We start from the raw sequence: 18,428 nt of genomic DNA on the forward strand, positions 1-18,428 counted from the left end.
CGGCTGCCGCCCGGCTCACCCTAGAGCGCCGCTGCGGACCGCGGAACGCCCCGGGGAGCCTAGGGCGGCCGGGAGGCTGGCGGCCGGGCGGAGGGCGCCCCGCGCCCCAGGCATCCCCCGCCCCGCCGCTGCTAGAAGCCCGGCGTCTCCAGCTTCTCCAGCTTCTCCAGCTCTCAGCCCACCCGGGGGTGCAGTCTCGGCGGCCAGGCTCTCAGCGCCAAAAGAGATTGGAGCGCCCTAGTCACCCCAAAGACCAGAGGTTGTAGGCCGAGCCGCGGGCGGCGCGGAGCAGCGTGTGCAGGGAACCGCAGCGTGCGGCGCGCGGGCTCGGAGCGCTCCGAACCGCGAGGCAGCGGCGCTGGAGGGGAGGAACGCGGCCGGCCGCCGAGAAGCCCCGGGGCTCCGTCCCAGGTTTGCTTCTCATTGGCGGGGTGGTCTTGGGCAAGTGACTCCTCCCCTCCATCCGACGAAGAGAGCGGGTAGTAACTGTGTGCCACCGCCAGTGCTAAGGGCTTCGTCCGCCAGGTCTCAAGTAAACCCCGACCCCAGCAACGACTCCGGTTGTTAGCCAGCATACACTCGGGAGGCGGCTGATCACACAGCTAGAGTGTGGCTCTAGGTGTGGTTCCCGGACCTGCAGCATCAGCACCATCTGACAATTTGTTAGAAACGTAGATTGTTGGGCCCCACCCCAGACCTAAATAATAGGAAACTCTGGGGATGGGGCCCAGCCGTGTGCATTTTTAAAAGACCTCCAGGTGGTTTTGGTGCTTGCTCAACTTTGAGAACCATTGCACAAGTAGTGGCAGGGCTACAATGAGAATCAATAAATTCAATTTCGAAGCCCAGGCTCCGAATACTCCCTGCCATAGCCTCGGGCAGCGCACCGGTTCTCTCCAGCTCTACGGTTCTGTGACGTCGTCTTTTAGGGCCTTATCTCAGTCATAGAGAAGTAGCAGGGATGGCTACAAAGAGCTGGTTATTTGGAAATTTTCTGCGGTAGAAGCTTGGACCACTGATTCTGTTTTTCCTTTTGTTTATTTAAATACGCGTGGATTTCTGGGAGCAGGCGTGTGGGTGCGTAAATCTGAACAAGGAGACTGCCCTTACTGAGCAAGGAGACTGCTCTTACATGAACCGGGAAGGGCAGAGAAGCCACTTGGTGATCCACGGTTGGTCTAAGGGAAGTCATCTTCTTTTCTAATCTGAGACCCCGAGGTAGGATTGAACTATTTATTCAGAAAGAGGCCAGAGGCTGTCCGGTGATGGAGTCTGGAAAGAGGAGGCAGGCCAGGGAACCCGGAGAAGACCTTGCCCGGCTACATTAGATCAAGGGACCAGGAAGGACGGCTCTCCCCAAAGGAGGTGAAAAGAGAGGCGTCCATGCACTCTTGGCAGGGTCACCTCTCTCTTAACTCCAATCCCCCCCCCAACTCCCTTACTTTCACACTAGACTCTCCCTGGGGTGTAAACTCTGGAAGAGAGACCTTCTCCAGAATTTACCTGGATCATCCCTTTTAGCGCCTTTACAGACCGTCGGGGCTGTAACGCCCACTGCTCCAGCTGCTACCATTCTTGTCACTTGCCTTGTTCAACAGCTGTCTTACCCAGACTAAGGGCATTTCCTATGGAAGATTGTGGGCTGCCGCTCGCTCCTCGTTTGGGCTTCTGGGGGCTAGACACTCCTGTATGGTCTGATCCTTTTGTCTTTGCTCCGCCCTTCCTCGAACTCGCCTCTGGGACCCTTGGGCTTGTGTGATCCCAGCCTGGCCCTTGAGCCTTAGTCAGGACCCAGCTTGACCTGAGGGTGATGGGCTAGGCTGGACCCGAAGCCTCACTTCTTCCCCAGGTCATGGCAGATGACCACCAACCCTAGCCTGGGGTTCCCGAGAGGGTGTTGTCCGGCTTCTCCAGGAAGCCGCACCTGTCTGTGTTGTGTGCTCCACGTTCCGGAAGCAAATTACTCATCCCATTTTACTTCAGCTGACTCAAATTTTAGACATGACTTTGAGTCCTTAGAATAATTAGCTGCCTAATTTGGAGGTGCCTGTAGTCTGCAGGATGTGTGACCCACCCCTGATGTGTCACACACCGAGCTGTCACTCCTAGCTGGAAGGACAGTTTGGGCTCCCTGCCCTCCACTCCGGGAAGGTCTGGAGGTGGGCCACTGCTGAATGGTGACTGTGACCTCAGCTGTCACTGGTGGCAAGCCACTTAACAAAATAGTTTTCTTGAATTGAAAAAGTTATATAGGCACGTGGTTAAAATTTTTTTTCAAGCACTGTAAAAAGGAAGGTGCATTTTCTCCTTCCTAGACCTTCAGTCCTCTCCAGAAATCATCTCTGCATATTCATGAGCGAAGCTCTTCCCATCACTAAGTTCTTCTGTAGAACACGCCTGAATTCCTCGAGAAGTCCTGTGAATTTCGTTATTTTCTTACAGTCTTATTTTTCTTTCTTGGTCATTTTAGATTTTGTTTCTGGGTGTTCTGAGTCTCGCCTTTGACATTGGTGTGTTTTAGGGGGTTCCCCCGTAAGGCAGGAAACGTGGTGGGAAACAGATCGGTTGAAGCACGCAAGACAAGGGCAGCTCTGCAAGGCTATTGAGATCAGCTTTGGCCCTTATCAAGTCTCTTCCTTCCACGTGTAGTCCCAGAGAGGGGACGCCCACCTCTCGATGGTGCGGAAGGAGGGAGACTTGCCCAGTAGGCCAGGGCGCTGTCTCCACTTAGCAGACCAAGTTCACACAGGAAGCCGCCGTGAGTTTGCCGGGCAGGTGCTGGTGGGGTACATCTGGCTTGCCTGATAGCCTGCCCACCCTGGCTATCACTCCACCCCGCCTCCACCGCCCGCAGGTGGCCAACCAGCAGAAGGAACTGAATGAGATCCTTGAACTTCATTCTGTCTCCGTTTCTCATCTGGAAAGGGAGGTTAATGATGCCTAGTTTGTTGTAAAGCTTGAGCAGATAACTGATGTGAAAGTGTGATAATTCGGTTCTTCTGTTACATCTGTTTCTTTATCTTTTCCGCCCATATTTCCCCTTCCTCCTTTTCATCTCATTTCCCTCAGGCCCAAAACAGAAACCCTCAAGGCAAAAAATGTTTCAGGAACCCAAGCAGAGCTGTCCCAAATTCTGCCATAATCCCTCAAGCATTACAATTCACTCACCTGGGCGTGCCTCAATGTCCCTATCTGTAAAATGGGTATAAATATTATTTTTATTATTGAGTTGTTAGATTAAATAAATAAAATGTTTAACCCAACGCCTGGCACACAATAAGCACTCAGTAAGTATTAGAATGTTGACTATTATCATTAGCTGTTTTCCTTCTTCTTCTACCATCAGCAAAACGGTGTGGAAGCCCAGCACAGGCCAGCCTCCGTATGGGGTAGGACACAGAGATATAAAGGTAAATAAGCCCAGCTCTCTGTTCAGGACACCTACAGTGTAAGAAGGGAGGCTGATAAATGTACGAATGTACACAAACCATTTCACAAAACAACTTTATAGAAAATAAACTTTGTTAGTGGGACAGGAAAAAAATGTAAAAAGGATGATGACTGGGGAGGAGCCAGGGCTAGGGTAAGGTGAGTGAGGTATTAGCCTTAGGTGCAAAATTGAAGGGAACACTGAAAACCTCAGTAATCAAGTAATAGTTAATGTAATATTTTACATTAATATAATGTAATATTTTAACACACTCAAATTAATGCAAAAATCTATCTTGGACAAAATACCAACAATTTTTTAAAATTTAATTTATTTATTCGACAGAGAGAGAGCACGCACAAGCAGGGGGAGTGGCAGAGGGAGAGGGAGAAGCAGGCTTCCTGCTCAGCGGGAGGGGGCTCGAGCCCAGGACCCTGGGATCATGACCTGAGCCGAAGGCTGATGCTTAGCCCACTGAACCACCCAGGCGCCCCTCAACAATTGTTTTTTGAGATGTTAGAAAAATTTTTATAATTATTCTTATTTAGCACCAGCTTAATATCGCAGAAAATTTCAATTCATTTTTTAACAACCCCTTCTTCCCTCCCCCACCCACTTTAAGAGCTCTTAAAGACATGCTATCTTCTGTCTTCTGTACAAAACTTTATCAAATAAAGAGAAAGAGCTGTGTATATCTTGCTATAAAATGCTGCCCGTTGCTGTGGAGATGGTGTCTGCTCAGACTCCTTTTTACTGTCTAGATCCTGAAAGACTCTTCGTCCATGAGGCAAAAGGAAAAGGCTCACGCACTCCATATAGATTTTAAAATATATTTTTCAGTGTTATTTTTTTCTATAACATTAAAATCACTGAAAAACTATTGAAAAATTGAGAAGTAGGTGTATTAAAACTCACAACATTATTTTCAGTTTAAATATTTAATTTATACCAAAAGTGAATTTACTATGATCTCACTTCAGCAGAAATTAATTAAAATTTCTTTGAGATGATCACTTGGTCAAAAAAAATTGTCAGGCATGACAGTCTCTCAGTGGAAAGTGAAATAGGCAAGGAATTAGATTTTGAAAACATCATCGATAAGTTTGCTTTCATGGAAGCCAATTTCCTTTTCCCTCCGGCTCCCATATGGCTCAGCCTGGCCCGAGATTAGGGGCCAAAGAACCCGAAGGCGATGGACCATAAGGGAAGAGGGATTAGAAGAGTTGCAGGGTAGGTAATATAGCATATTGTTTTCTCTAATTACTCAAGTATCATATGTCCAACATATAAAATTTAGAAAACACAAAAAACACAAAGGCAAAAAAATAAGCTATTCATAATTATGATACCTAAAAACCACTGTTTCAGTTTTGGTTTTTTACAATTCTGGTTTTTTCTGTGTATATATAATTCACATGCACATGTGCATTCATCAATTCTGAGATGCGTTTTTTTCACTTTTTAACATTTCTGAGATCAAGATGTATCTTTTTTTTCTTTTTAGATTTATTTATTTTAGAGAGAGAGAGTGGGGCTGGAGGAGCAGAGGGAGAGGAAGAGAGAAAATCTCAAGCAGGCTCCCAGCCAAGCATGAGCCCCATGTGGGGCTTGATCTCACAATCCTGAGATCATGACCAGAGCCAAAATCAAGAGTCAGATGCTTAACCAACTGAGCCACCCAGGGGCCCCGAGACCAGGATGTATCTTATATTGATGATGTCATAATTTGATTAGCAATGTTTCATTTACTGGTATATAATATACTGATTTGTATTACAAATCCATGTTAAATAACTATATATATAGTCATGGAATTATATATATACGTACAGAATTACATATGCATTTAATTACTATATGCATACGACCAGCTGGAATCATACTGAATATGCTGTTTTTATAACCCGATTTTTTGACTTACTATATTGTGAATATTTTTCAAGGTAATGAAATAATCTCACATGAGATCATTAATCACTGCATAGTGGTCGTTGCATAGACAAGCCTTCTTTTTTTCTTAGCCCACCACCTATTTCGGGACATTAAGGTTGTTTGTCTTTTTTTTTCCTATTATGTGTAGCTGGCTGTCCCATTAGAGGTTAAATCTGTACGTGTTTTTCTTTCCTACTCACTTGATCCTCCAATGAGAGAGGAGCCAGAAAGTCACTGTGGTTGGCATTTGGGGGATAACTCACCTTTGAGCTCAGCTTGAGATAACTCACCTTGAAGTAGTTCCTTCCCGCCGAGAGTAGGGGTGTGTGTGTGTGTGTGTGTGTGTGTGTGTGTGTGTGTGGTAACCACCCTGGGAGGCACCAAGGGTCCCACAGAAGGTAGCCATCCAGCTTATAGGAAGGTGAGCTGTTATCGGTCCTTCTGCGTTAGGGGGATCTCAAAGGAGAAATGCTACACCCCTGGACACCTGCAAGGAAGGAGGTGATGGCCTGAGTGGTGGGTCCAGGAGATCGCTTGTATTGGGAGGTGGCTGTGATGACTAATTTCTGTGTCCGCTTGATCAAGCTATGTGCCCAATTGGTTGGTCAAACTCTGGTCTAGATCCTCCAGATTGTGGATGTCGTTGACCTCTAGAGTCCGTTGACTTTAAGTAAAACAGATTATCCTCTATGATATGAGTGGGTTTCATCCAATCAGTTGAAGGCTGTAAGGGCAAAGCTTAGGTCTCCCTGGGAAGGATCAGCTCTCCCCCAAGACCGCAGTGTAGAAACCGTGCCTGAGTTTCCAGTCTGCTGGCCTGCCCTGCAAGTTTCAGACTTGCCTGCCCCCACAGTTGCATGAGCCAATTCCTTAAAATAAATCTTTCTCTCTCTCTCTGTATATCTTGTTCTGTTTCGCTAGAGAACCTGACTAATATGACAGCCATGCATGAGGTGAGACTGTGGACGTTGGGCAAGTATGGAGAATCCGCTAGAAAAAACAGCTTGTTACAGGTTTAGGCCCAACTTGTCTAGGCCTCTGCCCCATTTATTGCAGGAAATGTTGGCATCTTTGGGCTCTGTGAAACCCAGCATAACACAGACTACTTGACAGGTAACAGTGCCCCCTCTCTGTAGGCGTCTCTCTGTTGTTCTCTGCTGTAGAGGGTACGAGGAACCCCCTCATTTTTACAAGTGAGCAGTTTATAACATCAGCAGAGCCTGGGACTCCAGGGGCTGAGGTCTTAGCCATTACTTTCTGCAAGTCTCTCCATTTATTCAAGTCCCTGTTTTATGAAGCTCAGAAAGTTTTTTCTGGTGTTTTCCCTCCCCAGTCTGCACAGTTCTTAAAATGATCTCTTGGTATTTTATATTTTGGTTGCTGATGTAAATATTATCTATTCCAGGGGACGCTTGGTCAGTTTTTCTTCTGTATAACAGAGGCCTCCTTTTATGCTACAATGAATAGTTTTCCCTGTCTTGGAAAATCACATGGGATTGGCAAACTGTGACAATGGACTCTTCTCCTTAAAAGCACTCAGGGTGCCCACGATCTATGTGTACCTTTTGCAAAAGAGAACTTTAATAACTGGAAAGAATAAAACATCGAAATGCTCGTAAGGTTTTGCTGTGAGAACTCTTTCTGCCCCAAATTAATGATATCGTATTGTATAATAGCTTTTCTTAAAAAAGAGAGAGAGAGAGAGGGAGAGAGAGAGAGAGATGCACATTGAACCTTCTGAGACAGAGATAATTGGATCTTAACCTGACAGTCATTTTACCCAGAGGAAAATAATAACAGGAGAAATAAACTATCCCTCAGAGCAACCTATCCTCCGGGTAACAGCACAACCTTTGTTAATCTATCCCTTAAAAAGAGGAGAGGAGGTTCCCATCTTCTTAGACATTTGAAAAAACAGTAAATTTAATTAGAGAGGGTTGAAATGCTACCTGATAGCGTTTGAGTGTCGTTTAATATTATTTTAGGTTGAAAATGATTAGAGGTGATAGAATGACTCAACAGTCGTTCTAATGTCCTGATGTTTAATGTCCTGTTAATATCCTGAACTTTTAAAAAAGTTTTTTTATATTCATTTTTTTTAGTAATCTCTACATCTAATGTGGGGCTCGAACTTAGGACCCTGAGATTAAGAGTCGCAGGCTCCTCCGACTGAGCCAGGCAGGTGCCCTGATATCCTCAGCTTTTTGCCTCACTGCTTATTAATCCCACGGAATTTTGATTTTCAATAGGTAACATGTACCCATGGCACAACGATCAGATGTTGAATAGTGAGGTGTAAGTCTCCCTCCTACTCCCGTTCCGGGTCACTTAGTTTTCCTTCCCAGAAGAAGCCACGGTTCCTGGTTTCTTTTGATTCTTTCTAGAAACATAGCCTAGAGAAGGAGTCACCCTGATGTTTGCAGGTACCTTAAGTAGTCAATGGTTTCATTACATTGTCTGAAATGGTTAATGTTATTTTAAAAGCAGTCAACATACCGAGCTATCTTTGCGGCTCTGATAGATTTTTAATTGATTCTCTTGGGTTTTCTAAGTAGACAGACATATCAACAACATATAATTTTGGCAAAGTGAAAACAGTTTTGGAGCGAGACCTGGGTTGAATCCTGGCTCTTCCAGCTACCAGATGTCTGATTTTTAAATCCAGCCTGTATAAAATATAGCATTCTCCAAAAGCAGTGTGTCTGTGCAAAGTGGTCTTTCCTCCCCAGATGTGGTAGGTAGAGTGGGCAGAGGCCACACAGAGCCAGGTACCACCCCCTGCTCTCCTCTGGGTTTCTTCTACCTGGGCCTGCGGATAAATCCGGAGGGCTTTGATCTCAGCGATTTCTAACCACCCCGAGATCAGGAGGAGAGGCTGAAAAGGAAGAGCTCAACTAGAGTAAGCTTTTCTTTCTCCAGGAAAGGAGTGTGGCTCATGTTTGCTGAAAGCAGGTTAAGATAGCTTTTATTGTTTAAAATTAGAGATGTACAGAAACGCTTTGAGGAACTACTGGTGATCAGTGTGGCCCTGTGAACTCCCCACTCCCGGGTAGTGGGTAGAACGCTTGGACACAATGGGGGTGTGCATGGGTTTTCTCAGAGATGGGACCTACTGCCATACAGGGAGTTGGTGTTTGATGAGGAGTGGTATTAAGAAAAATCTATGCTTAGTGAGGGAAAGAAAAAAATATATTCTTACTTGCCCGTGGTGTTTTAGCAACTTGAAGGGATGCCCAGAACACCTCAGGGACCCCTGATCCCTCTAACCACTCCGTGCTAAAGGCAAGGTGGGATGTGGATTATCTAGTTCATTTACGTGACGTAATTATTTTACCAGAACCTTAGAGGCCCATGAAGGAACTCCTTCACATCTTATACCACCAGGAGAAGGCAGACCCAGAGCGGCTCCGTGATAATTGCACATTCTGCCAGATTGCAGTGAGATGTGACAGGGATTTTTGCCGCAATAAGGGGTGACCTCAAACTTTGAAAAGATACTGGCTCCACTCATGAATTGTCAAGACTTGACATATCCTGGGGTTCAGCTGTTCTCAGAGGTGCCTGGAAAACGATTCCAGGCTTACCAGGTACCAAACAAGGATGCCTCAAGAATAGAAGCATGTCCTCTGCAGGGAGCTGGAGATGGAGTTTTAGGACCTTGACGGGTTCTGTCATGAGCTATCCTGTCTTGGCATTCAATGCTCTGAGGAACCCACAGGTTCTAAACTTCAAGGTCAATGAAGTTCCTGGACCCACCTCTGATAAGCTTGCATACGTGCGTGCGTGAGTACGTGCGTGCGTGAGTACGTGCGTGCGTGAGTACGTGCGTGCGTGAGTACGTGCGTGCGTGAGTACGTGCGTGCGTGAGTACGTGCGTGCGTGAGTACGTGCGTGCGTGAGTGCGTGCGTGCGTGAGTGCGTGCGTGCGTGAGTGCGTGCGTGCGTGAGTGCGTGCGTGAGTGCGTGCGTGCGGAGTGTTCCCACACCAGCAAGTTCTCAGACACCAGCTGGGTGTCCTGTAATTCAACTCAGTTCAGACACTATCTGTGCAGAGATAGTATCGGGTTCACAGGGTAAGGGTTCAATCTTACCAGACTGCCCCCCGCCTCCAATTCAGGTGCCAGTTGCAAGCCCATTTGGTTACCTATGCTTCTGATGGACTAGTTATAAATCAGAGGTTCCCAAGACCCCTTTTTGGAATCGACTAATTTGCTAGAACAGCTCACAGAAGAACATTTGACTTACTAGAGTACCGGTTTATGATAAAAGGATGTAACTTAGGAATAGCCAGAAGGAAGAGATGCCTAGGGCAAGGAATGTGGGAAGAGTTGTGGAGTTTCCAAGTCCTTTCCAGGCATGCCCCTCTTCCCAAATCATGTGTTCACCAACATGGAAGCTTCTCTGAACCTTGTCCTTTTGAGTTTTTATGTAGGCTTCATTACATAGGCATGAGTCATTGAAAATCACTGACCGTGATGAAATGATTCAACCTCCAGTCCCTCCTCCGCTCCCTGGAGGTCATGAGGTAGGTAGGACTGAAGGTTCTAACCCTCCTGATCGCATGGTTGGCTCCCCTCGAAACCAGCCCCATTTGTAGGTGCATTCCAAAAGTCACCTTATTAGCATAACACAAGAGACGCCTTTAAGCTCTCAGTGCTGCCAGAAATGGCAAAGGTTTTGAGAGCTGTGAGCCAGGGAGAAGACCAAATATATATTTCTTATAAATCATAATATCTCATAAGGCTGGAGTGGTCAGGGTAGCTTACCCCTTGGCATTTCGTGGTCCGTTGGTGATTAATCTAAGCTCGACGTAGTGATCCCATTCTTCTTGCCAGGGATGGGCAAAGAAGAGTGTCTGCTGGGGACCTCTGAGAAAGCTCTCATTCCTTAAAAGACAAAACAAAACAAAAACCCACGAAAACACGAAAAAACAAAAAAACAGTTTCAAGAAAAGGATAGCCCCTGAGAAGCCTCCCTGAGAATAAAGCCCACACAGTCACAGGGTGGAGCAGAGGGACAACAGAACCTGGGCCCCTTGTTGGCACAGTTGAGCTGGAACTTACCATGCTCACGAGGTCCACCCCTCGCTGGCATCCCTTAAGGTGACAGAACTTAGTGGGCTGACTGGATCGAAGGGGAAAACCAGCCTCAAGGGGCTCAGACCTTCTCTAAGGGCTTTAAGATTTTGCTTTGAGCCTACAAAAACTAGAATTTTCTCCAGAACCTGGAATCCAACAGTGGAAACAATCCTACCCGGGGAGTCAAAGAACCTTCAAACTCCAGGGACCCAGAAAGCCATGTCTGAATGGGATCCGGAGGCTGTTGCCCATATGAGCAGCCTCTCTGAGACCTTGCAGAGGAGTACGTCCCTTTTTGGAAGCAGGGAGTTCAAGTCCAAGGAGTGGTCTAGAGGAGCCAAGTCACTTCACCTGGGTCACCCCATGTCTCGAGGCTATGGAAGAGGCACATCTCAGTATGTGGGGCTGGGAGGCCCTCACAGACCTCCCCCCAATCAAAGGAGAGACTCAGAGAGTGATTTCATGAACGTAAAGTGGACAAGCCGCTTGTCCTCAGAGATGATGTGGGTCTGCTGTGAGATTTAGATGAGATGATATGCGCAAATCACTAAGTTGCTCAGAGATGATAGACACTCCGTGTTCAACAACAACCCCAGAGGCCCCCGAGGCCACTCCCCTCTCCCACCAAGGAGAGCCACTGAACTCTATTAAACGTGCGGGGGCCGCTCAGGCCTGAGTAGAAGGGTCAGTGGAGCCAACGTGTAGCTTTCTTTCTTTCTTTTTTTTTTTAAGTTTTTATTTATTTATTTGACAGAGACAGCCAGCGAGAGAGGGTACACAAGCAGGGGGAGTGGGAGAGGAAGAAGCAGGCTCCCAGCGGAGGAACCTGATGTGGGGCTCGATCCCCTAACGCCGGGATCATGCCCTGAGCCGAAGGCAGACGCTTAACGAACAACTGCACCACCCAGGCGCCCCTCAACGTGTAGCTTTCTTGGGATGCACCTGTAACTACACCTGACAGTTTTGTTTCCTCATTTTCAGAGTTTGGGCAGGAGCCTCGCAGCTCCATGAACTTGACTGACCCGTGAAGTTTGGTCTGGGTTTGAGGATGGGCAAGAGTGACCACTTGGATCCCGTTCAAAGTTCTTGCATTCTGGTTTACTCCTAAAGCGGCTGAAAGCAGCGCCCAGGATGGACAGGAGATGAAGGCCCACGCAGGTGGGTGACCGCCACCCCCCGAAGCCTCGGTCATCAGCTCACAGAGAAACGGCCCCACTGCAGAGTTTGGAGGCGTTGGCAGGCAATGGGGAGCAAGGTGTCTGCCAGACCAGAGCAGTGCAGGCCTGCGGGTTCACTATCTTGATACCCCAGCCACATCGCACCCAGGAACAGCAAAGATACCTCATAAAGCAATCATGCCGATACCCAAGCCATGTCGCTCGGGTCTAAGTCCAAGCGTGGAAATTCTTCCTGTGTCGGCCTTGACGCAAGGACCCCTTATCTGTCCCTGTGCTGCATGTAAGTGGCTGTTAGCCTGTCAGAAGTCTGATGAATTCTTGGAAGCTGCTGGAATTGTTCAAGGGTGCCCCTTTCTCTGGGCAGATGCAGCCCCGTGTCAGGACACAAGCTGCACAAGGACGTGTGCCAGCCACGGCCGCAGGGCCCTGGAGCCCCCTTTCTGCCCAGGGCCCACCATAGTGGTCTCTGTCTTCCGGTAGATAAGGGAGGCGGGCTTCGCTAGGGGTGAAGCCTGACTTAGGGACGAACGCTAGGACTCTCGCTGCTTAGCCACTGCTGCCGTTTCTCTAAGAGCAGACCCAAATCTGATGTCGGGAGCTGCCTGGAACCCGATGACAGCTTTGGAACCTCGGGCTGCCTGCTGAGAATAACGTTGTCAGTCTCTAGAAGTTGACTCCCGAATGCAGGAGAGATTGGGGAGCTTACCTATGCACAAGGACACACAGGGATGGGGACGGTCAAGTGTAAAGAGCCACCTTCTTTGTTTAGAAGATCATCAGGGGACTACCTCCCTTTGATTCTTCCTCCATGAAGTTCAGATGAGGCCCAACTCACTCCCCAGCACCAACAGTGGACCTGTGATCCTTTGGCCACAAGTGATTGGTTTAACATTAGGCACAGTACCCAAGTCGGACTACTCAGAGCCTTCTTGGAGATATTTCCTAGAACTAGCAGGGGAGGGGGAGGGCCCTCGCCCAGCCCACACCGCCTATCCCCCACCCACGTGACCAGCATGGACTCGTTAACTGGGAAGGGGATGGTGTCCGTTGAGAGCTGCTAATGGCTATCTTGGCCATAGCATGAGGAAGGTCAGCCTGAGTGTGAAGGCAACACCGAGAAAGCAGAGAATAAAGACAAAGAGCAAGAGGACCCCAGTGATATATTTTGGACTCCTGGATCCTGCTGTCCCTGAAGTCATTCATTCCTAGACATCTCGCTTTTTTACCTTTCTTTCCTTTCTTCTCTCTTCCTTCCTCCCTTCCTTTTCTTCTTTTCTACTATTTTGGTTGAAATTTTTTGAGTGTGTTTTTGTTCCTTGCAACCCAAAGAATCCGACCAATAAATAGTATGAGCACTGAATTAACATATTGTGAGGGGGGCTGGTAAAAGGGCTGTCTGTGGTCACCTAAAACCAGGCCTGGCAGGGAGGAAGCAGAGAGAAACTCCCAAGAAAAACTTAGGAAATGGTGCCTTTGGATCTCTAGGGAGCAGAGAAGGGGAGCCGAGTGGTGACTCATAGCGGGGGAGGTGAGGACATATTGGGATTGGGAGGGATGGATCACCAGTCCTTCTAGACTTTATCCTGTAAGAGGCCCTTGAGCCAGGCCATCTCCCTGGTAGGGCTTGGAGATGGAGCTACGTGGGAAACCAGGGGAACTGGTGGACTTCCCTCGGGAGACGAAGTGACCCCAAGACTAGAGAGGCAAGAGCCTGGTCAAGTGTCTGTCCTGTCTCCCAGCCTCTCAGGGCGTGCTGCACCTCAGTCCCTGTTAGTGCCGGCTCACCGTTTCTTTACTTCATTACAACCTTGGGCCCAGGCCTGTTAATGTTCTGTGGCCAAACACGTCCCTCATGTTTGCTTTGGAAACCCAAATTCCCCTCTGGGGTCTCCACTGTCACATGTCAGTAATGCTGCTGTAAACCCCCTTCGTGTACAACTCTGGCCATTTTCCTAGGGTAAACTTCTAGAATTAGAGCTTGCTGGGTCAAAGTCTATGAACGTTATGAAGGTTTTTGATTCTTATTCCAGGAGGAACTCTTTTTTTTTTTTTAAGATTTTTATTTATTTATGTGACAGAGAGACAGCCAGCAAGAGAGGGAACACAGCAGGGGAGTGGGAGAGGAAGAAGCAGGCTCCCAGAGGACTAGCTCAATGTGGGACTAGATCCCGGAACGCCGGGATCACGCCCTGAGCCGAATGCAGATGCTTAACGACTGCGCTACCCAGGCGCCCTCCAGGAGGAACTCTTATCCATTACCAGAAAAGGGACGCAAAACGTTTCCATCCTTGTCAACTAGGAGGGGGCTGATGGCCAAATAAGTAATGTAAGAGGTGACCTGTTTTTCAGAAAAACAGACTCATGTCACAATGTCTAAAATAAATTAAGTTAAAGCCATAAAATGTGCTGTGATACAGCCGATCACATGGCATCCAACAAATTGGACTGCCTGGTTCCCGGGAGACACGAGACAGAAAGCACCAGAGAGAAGTCATTGGGGTTATCAGGGTGCTTCCTTGAAAGTAGGAACTGTATTGGGGGCAGCTGCTGTCTTGCACTCCCTGAGGGCAAGTTCAGTGTTAAACGGGGTTAGGGCCAGAGGAAGGCAAAGAAACAAGCGTTTCTCTCAGGGAACTCTTGGTTTCATGAGGGAGATCACCAGCTACAAATAGAATGACCTCAGGAGAGAGATTTTGTCCTGGAGTAAGCAAGAACGTTCTCACCTTCTGCCCGCAGTTGGAAAGGTTAATGCCTTTGCAAGCACCGTGGAAGGCATAGAGCGTAGTCAGGATGGAGTACCGCGCTCTGTGCTGGGAGGCCGAGATGGCAGACGTGGTCCCTGTCCGTGAGGTCCCTATCTACTGAACCATTTCTTTCTGTTCTGTTGTGATTTCTTTATAGCGTCCAAGAAAGAGTGAGGCGAGCCACAGAGACCACAAGCTGTACTGTGGCCTCTGTAGCATTTGCTGAGTGATGCCGTTGGCCTCTCGCTCCTTAAAAACCTTTTCTTCCTTGTCCTTAGCGTCTGGGTCCCGGGGCTTTTCTCCCGTTTGTCCAGTGGTTCTTCCGCACCAGGTTCCTTAGTGGGCCCCTTGTCTGTGTATGCCTTTCCGCAGGACAGATCCTCATCAGACTTGATTCTGAGTTTTAGTCCTGTTTCCTTTTCCCCTGGAGTATTTACCACATTACAGAATTACGACAGTGGCAGAGGAACGAATGTCAGAGGTTGGGGGGTGGGGGGGGACACAGGAGGGAGCCGTTAACTTCACCTGCTGGAGGAAAAGGGGACATGACCTGGTTGGTGAGAAATGAGTAGAAGGTTGCCAGGTGGGTGAGTGGGAGAGATGCCAGGAGAGTGAGGGGCATATGTGTGACCTAGGTGGCCCTCACGATTTGGAGGACAGATAACTAGGCCCCAGCTAGTCCACAGAATTTAGTGCTGTGGGCCCTGCGTGCCGCCATATTTGATCCAGAAGTCCAGTCCGGGGTCCTCTGAGGCTCCGCCCTGTCCCCAGGACCCCTGGGCTTACGAGTGTTGAATAACCACAGAGCCAGGGCAGGGCTGGCTCAGCAGGCTTGCGGCGGCCCTGGGCTGGGAGCCCAGACCAGTCAGTCCTTAGGCGGAAGCTCGGTGAACTGGAGGAGGCATTTGAAAGGACAAAGGTCCTGGGGTGGTGTCCTGCGCCGAGGGTGTGTCTCGCAAACCTGGGCTCCTTGCTTGGCAAAGCACACTCCTAGCTGAACTGGTCAGAATTCTCTGTTGCAAACCCCCTTGTTTTTCTCCCAGGTGCTCAGTTTCCTGCCCCGGGGTGTGCAGTGCCCAGATTCTGATGCTAGACGTCTGTGTTAGTTTCTGAGGGCTGAGATGACAAAATACCCCAAACGAGGTGCCTTCAAACAGAAATGCATTGTCACACAGTTCTGGAGAAATCTTCAGGGCCACGCTCCCTCGAAAACCTGTAGGGGGATCCCTTCCTTGGCTCTTCCTGGCTCCTGGGGGCTTGCCAGCAATCTTTGTGTCTCCTGGGACTGTAGATGGCTGTCTCCCTGTGTCTCTCTGCGTCATCATATGAAAGTTTTTTAATAAGGACCCACTCTACTGCAATATGACCTCATCTTAAGTAATTACACCTGCAATGACTCTATTCAAATAAAGTCACATTCTGAGGCACTGGGGGTTAGGACTTCGGCATATTTGGGGGAGGGTGTGGAGGGCACAATTAAACCCCTAACAGTATCTCTCAGACATGTGGCAGAGCTCCCAGATGGTAAGGACTGGAGCTCTCCGTGCTCTGGAGTGTCCCTTGGGGCTGGCAGCTCGGGAACATGGTGTTTACATCTCTGCTTCAAGACCCAAGGCTGCCCAGGATTGTGGCCGCAGGAAGGTATGGGTGACACAGGGAGCTGGGGGCTGCCACAGCCAGACTGCAGGGCGGCGGGTCTGGAGGGAGGCGGTAGAGTTGAGTTCCTGTCAAGCGAGCCATTGCGGTGGGCCCTCTCTCAGCTGTTCTTCAAGGAAAGAGGTTTCCAGTGTAATGCTCATTCTGAAGCATATTCCTTCCAGAACAGGTAAGGAGTGAGGAAGGGATCTAAGTAGCTACAATGTTTTTTTGTTTTTGTTTTTTTCTGAGTTTCCCTGGAGATTTTTACTTGCCCTTCAAATAAATAAACCCAGTTGGTAATTTTATCGTCCTAAAATGTATAGATAAGTAAAAGGAGAATTAACATCTTTAATAAAATAGTTTTTCCTGTCAAACATAGGTGTGTCTTTCTATTTACTCAAGACTTTTGTGTCACTCAGCAGTAGTTGGGGTTTTTTTTTCCACATAGGTCTTGCATGTTACTTGTTTGCTAAGAACTTCCATCTCTCTGCTTATTACTGTAACAGAATTCCTCTCTCATTCTGTTATCTAATCAGTTGTGCTTTGTGTTATAGGAAAGCTGTTGACTTTTGTATAATAATCTTGTGCCCAGCCACTTTTCTGAATTGTCTTATTGTTGGCAATAGTTTTTAGTTGATTTTCGTAGGTTTTCCAGGTTTACATTTATATAGTCTCCTCCTTTCTGATTTTTTGTGTATATATTTTTTTCTGTTATCAACATCCATTGGCTAATCCCCTCTTACCCATTAAATAATGGAGGTGATTGTGATCATTCTTAACTAGTTTCTGACTACTTGGAATACTTGTAGTGTTTTCCTAAGAATAACGTGGCTCTGATGGTTCCGGTTACATTCACCCATGAATGCATCTGGGCTTGCATTCACTCATCTTTTTTAGTGAAGAGTATTTGAAACTTTCTTGTTGTCCCTCCCTCTCCCCGCTGCCCTCTGTGGCTTGGATTTTCTGTTTCTTCTAATAATCTTTCTTTTTTATAGAACATTTTCCATTTAAATGAGTGTTTCAGTTACTTACACAGAGTTGAGCAAATATCCTTTGCATCAAAGAAATATTCTCATTTACTACTTTATGCATTTATGCTTTTTCTCTTTACCTGCCCTTCCTCCGTGCTATGATTTGGTTAGCTGATGGTTTATCTTTTCTTTTCCTAAAGAATTAGTTTTAAATATGTTTTTTCCCAGCTTTATTGAGATATAATTGACATATCACTTTGTGCAAGTTTAAGGTGTACAATGTGATGATTTGATACATGGATATTTCAAAATGCTTTCCCAGATAAGGTTAGTTAACACCATCCATCACGTCACATAACTTTTTCTTTCTTTTTTTTTAATTTAAATTCAATTAATTAACATATAATGTATTATTGGTTTCAGAGGTAGAATAACTTCCAAGTATATGATAGAGTATTGTTAATTACAGTCACCATGCTGTACATCAGATCCCCAGAACTTATTTATCTTATGACTGGACGTGTGTACACTTTGGCCAACATCTCATTTTCTCCACCCCCCAGCCCTTGGCAACCACCATTCTACTCAGTTTCTATGAGTTTGGCTTTTTTGGATTCCACATATAAGTGATACTATACAGTATTTTTCTTTCTCTGTCTGACTTATTTCACCCAATGTAATGCCCTCAAGGTCCGTCCATGTTGTCACAAATGGCAGGATTCTTTCTTTTTTATGGCTAAATAATACTCCTCTGTGTGTGTGTGTGCATTACATTTTCTTTATCCGTTCATCTGTTTATGGATGCTTCCTGTTTTCCTTCCCTCCTTTGTTCCCTCCGACCTTTAATTCCTTCCTCCTCCTCCCACCCCTTTCTTTCTTTCACTTATGTGGCATGCTTTTGCCCATCCTTTATCTTTAAAACACTGAGTCATCTTCCTTTAGGCACGGTTCTTATATTTTGGAGCCAATCTGTACTTTTGGCATTTGGCCACCTCGGGGCAGAAGTGTCTGAATGTAGTGCCTACTGGCCTGGGAATTTGCCTGTTTGATGGAGGTCTTCTTCCTCTTTTTCTTCTTCTTTTTTTTTTTTTTTAAATTTTATTCATTTCAGAGGGAGCGAGAGTGAGAGAATATAAGCGGGGTGGGGAGCGGGGAGCAACAGAGGGAGAGGGAGAAGCAGGCTCCCTGATGAGGGATGTGGGGGCTCGATCCCAGAACCCTGGGATCATGACCTGAGCTGACCGCAGATGCTTAACTGACTGAGCCACCCAGGCACCCAGATAGAGGTCTTTTTTAGTTTGATTATTTGTGTTTTCAAAAATGTGTTTATTTTACTTTCATCCCCCACCTTTTTTGGTACTCTATTTCTCACCTTTTTTTTTTTTTTCAGGAGAAAATTTTGTTTTGTTTTAAGAGGTAACAGTGCGTTGGGGGCACCTGGCTGTCTCAGTCAGTGG

At 47.2% G+C, this 18,428-nt stretch overlaps 1 long non-coding RNA gene across 2 annotated transcripts; it reads left to right on the forward strand.

The window, feature by feature from the left end:
* The first annotated feature begins 25 nt into the window (after positions 1–25).
* Positions 26–12,978, forward strand: LOC103675493. Of its 2 annotated transcripts, none has more exons than XR_005837940.1 (2): positions 26–411; positions 11,422–12,978. It is a non-coding gene; the product is annotated as an uncharacterized LOC103675493 (long non-coding RNA). The 2 variants fall into 2 exon arrangements; XR_571860.2 differs by lacking the exon at positions 26–411 and adding an exon at positions 2,228–3,410.
* The last annotated feature ends 5,450 nt before the right edge of the window (positions 12,979–18,428 follow it).

The sequence above is a fragment of the Ursus maritimus genome, unplaced genomic scaffold (genome assembly GCF_017311325.1).
Source record: "Ursus maritimus isolate PB19 unplaced genomic scaffold, ASM1731132v1 scaffold_26, whole genome shotgun sequence".
Lineage (NCBI taxonomy): Eukaryota > Metazoa > Chordata > Mammalia > Carnivora > Ursidae > Ursus > Ursus maritimus.